Here is a 1,426-nt window from a genome sequence, read left to right as displayed (position 1 = left end):
GGGCGCCCAGTCTCCTCCCCCGCCCTGAGCCCGGCGCCCCGGCTAGGGGGCAAAGAGGTGGGAAGGGGGTCTTGTTACCCGGCCGGTCTTCCTCCAGCCGTCCTCACCCAGTGCGGAGGGCGCGCCCCTCCAAAAGCTCCAGGGTAGCGGTTGCACCGCGGCGGGCGGGCCTCCCAGGTGCTGGCCCGCAGGGCTTCGGCCCATCTCCAAGTAACCGTCTCTGTTAAAGGAAAAGTTGTTTTTGTTTGCTTTGGTAGAGGTTTTTGCCTTAGGGCGCGTCCGCTCGCCAGAGAGAGACACAGAGACAGTGAGAGTGAGAGGGAAGAGTGAGAAGTCACCCCCACCTCCCATGGCCGCGCCGCGATCCCTTCTTCATTCTCCTCCCGGGATCTTGGGCACACAAGCACACGTGCCCAGCGTGAGTTTCAAGCCACCGGGTCCAGGATTCAACCACGGGGGCCATTTGGCAGTCCAGTGACGCTACCGCCACGCCATCTGCTGGTCCCAAATGAAAAGAGATGTAAGAGCCCGGCCAGCACCAACATTTTGAATGAGATGTCTTCCAGACGTTTCAGGCTCTTTACCATGAGACCTACCTGAAACTGAATTCTGCCTGGACTGCTTGTTGCTGTGTGACCTTCGTAAGTGGCCTGCCTTCTCTGAGCCTCAGTTCTTCAACAGTACCGTGGGGAGGGAATGGTGGTAGGATTCGCTGAGAAACGTGTGAAGTGTATGGCACATTGTCTGGTACACAGAAAGGCGTACTAAATGATAGCTTGGCCACGCATTATATTCTGTTTTTCCCCCTTTTATTAGGCTAAACAGCCAAGTGTACAACTCTGTGATTGTTTGCAATGTATGTACCTGTCTCTCAGGATGAGAGTTGCCTGCACCCACAGGCTTCCGTTTGTAGCATTTGTGTCTTACATTTGTCCTGAACAAAAAACACAAGACCCTGCTGTGAACTTTATCTGCAGCGTTTATCTCTGTTTCAGGTTGAGACTAGATATTTAACAAAACCAAGAATTTAGAGTAAAACTTCAGTGTAGAGTTGGGCATTGGCCCTTCCTACGGGTTTTTCTGAACCTCTAGAAGAGAAAAAGAAAAAAATCCTAGGAGCGACCTAGACCCTGGGAACATGCTCAGGAATCAGAAGAAAAAAAAAAACTTAGACTGAGCTCCAATGTTAATTTTCAGTTCAATTTTATTTTTTAAAGGATTTTTTATTTAATTTTATTTATTCACTTATTTTCATTTGACCAGAGGGAGACACAGAGAAAGAGGAGAAGTGAGAAAGCAAGCCACCAGATCCAGGACTCGAACTGTGGTCGGCCACGTGGGAGGGTCCAGCACCCCAACCACCACACTATCTGCTGGTCCCAATTTTCAGTTCAATTTTAACACCACTGGTGTCAGCTCAATTTCA

Source organism: Tupaia chinensis, unplaced genomic scaffold (genome assembly GCF_000334495.1).
Source record: "Tupaia chinensis unplaced genomic scaffold, TupChi_1.0 Scaffold000182_1, whole genome shotgun sequence".
Taxonomy (NCBI): Eukaryota; Metazoa; Chordata; class Mammalia; order Scandentia; family Tupaiidae; genus Tupaia; species Tupaia belangeri.
The sequence above is the reverse complement of the archived record's forward strand: the minus strand, read 5'-3'. Positions refer to the sequence as shown.